Source organism: Emiliania huxleyi (assembly GCF_000372725.1).
Source record: "Emiliania huxleyi CCMP1516 unplaced genomic scaffold EMIHUscaffold_310, whole genome shotgun sequence".
Lineage (NCBI taxonomy): Eukaryota > Haptophyta > Isochrysidales > Noelaerhabdaceae > Emiliania > Emiliania huxleyi.
In genome coordinates, this window is record NW_005199683.1 from 125,181 (window position 1) to 127,248 (window position 2,068).

Sequence of the window (2,068 nt, forward strand, 5' to 3'; positions counted from 1 at the left end):
ATGCGTTTGACACGTGGGCAGCGAACAACAGGCACATCAAGTTCCTCGACGTCACGCGCGAGTGTGAGCTCGCCGGCCTAAACTTCGGCCCGCCTAAAAGCGCCAAGCAGCTGGGACAACCCCACGGCGGCTGTCCATTTGCCGAGATCTGGGTCACGCTGCTGGCAATCGGCTCGAGCGGACGCCAGCTGACGGAGTCAGATGAGACGCTCGATGTGGCAGCTGAGAAGTTGGGCGACAACGCCAGGAACCACGTCAACGCGCAGTCCGGCTCGGGTAAGAACCCCGTCGCCACCGCGAAGGCCTGTCTGATAGAGACCGACAGACAAACAGAGAGAGAGAAAGAGAGAGCGAGAGAGGAGAGAGAGAGAGAGAGAGAGAGAGAGCGAGCGAGCGAGCGAGCGAGAGAGCGAGCGAGCGAGCGAGCGAGAGAGCGAGCGAGCGAGCGAGCGAGCGAGCGAGCGAGCGAGCGAGCGAGCGAGCGAGAGAGAGAGAGAGAGAGAGAGAGAGAGAGAGAGAGAGAGAGAGAGAGCTAGAGAGAGAGCGAGAGAGCGCGCGCGAGAGAGATAGATTGATTGACCTCACCTTGTCGCTTGCAGCCATTTATCCGGCGCTCCTCCACCTTCCGCTACACAAACGGCGCGCGCCCCTTCCACAACGAGGTCGTCGAGACCTACGCGGGCGAGTTGACGTTCAACACCGAGGACGTCTGCTGGTACATGGACTCAGCCTTCTGCTCGCAGTTCCACGCCCTCAAGGCCCGCCCGCCCGCCCGCACTTTGCTCTGAACCTGTCGAGGACTGACGGCGAGATGTGCCACGAGAGGGGGCTCGCATTGGCGTCCATCGCCAGGCTCCCTAGCTCAACCGACGACCCTCGTGCCTCGGGGTCGACGTGCCGACCGTTGCGGGGCCGCCCACCTATTGCGGGGCCCGGTCAAGCCAAACCTTCCTCTCACTGTGATTTTGTGGTGAGCTCTGTGACTTGCTTCGCCAACATGGATCGTCATGACTGCGCCGGGGCTCTCCTGCCTGTCTCACAGAGCGATGTGGAGATGGCCCAGAGATGGCCACCCTTCCTCCTCCCTGCCTCGCCCATGCCCCAGTCCCCACCTTGACGTCCGCACCTCTGCCACGCGCCTACTTAGGAGTCGCTCGGCGGCGCGCAAAGCGCGCGCATACTGGTCGACTTTTTGACGTACGGGCTGATGACGCTCGGCCTCGTCTTCTACCTGGTCTTCTTTTGCCGCATCGCGTACCGATCCTTGGGCGCGAGGAAACGGAAGGTGGACGAGGACGGCGACGACGAGTTTTCTTGTCGGGAGCGCGTGACTGCGGGCGTCCGCGCCGTCTCGCACTGGAACCCTTGCGTGCTCAGCACGTTCCTCACGCTCTTGATCGTCCCGCCGCTGCTCAACACGCTCATCTTCTCGCCATGCTTCGACTGCTTCGACTTCGAGGCGCCACGGCACCGCGCCCGGCTTGCGCTCATCTAGCGCGCACTTGAATGCCGGCGGTCCCTGCCCGCACCTAGGCGGCGGCGCTGCACGAGATCGGCCACTTTCTCGGCCTCGGCCACCCCGACAACATCCCCGACAATTGGGTGCAGCGTCCCGCCGAGCGAGCGGCCACGGCACAGCAGAACGCGTCCGTGACGCGTCCGTGACACGTCCCGCACAGGCGTTCCCCGACGTCCCCATCGCCGGGCCGCTGCCGGGAAACAACTCGTTCCACGCCGGCATCGGCGCTGCCGTCCTCGCAGGCCACGCAGCACACACGCAACATCTCACGCACACGCGCTGGAAACCGGCACAAGCCCGCATGACCAGAGTAGCACGACAGCACAGTGTACATGATTCGTGCCATGACGCCGAGCACACTGAACTTCGCCTCTACGCGCACACTGTTCGACCGCTTCTCTCTCGCACCAGTGAGTCCAGCTCGCGCAGCTACAGCTCTCGTCCACCGCCCCCCCCCCCCCCCGGGCCAGTGTACCTTAGAAATGATACCAAGAACACCCCCCACCACTCACCTTTCCTCCAAAATTTCCCTTACCCCTCTCTTTCCTC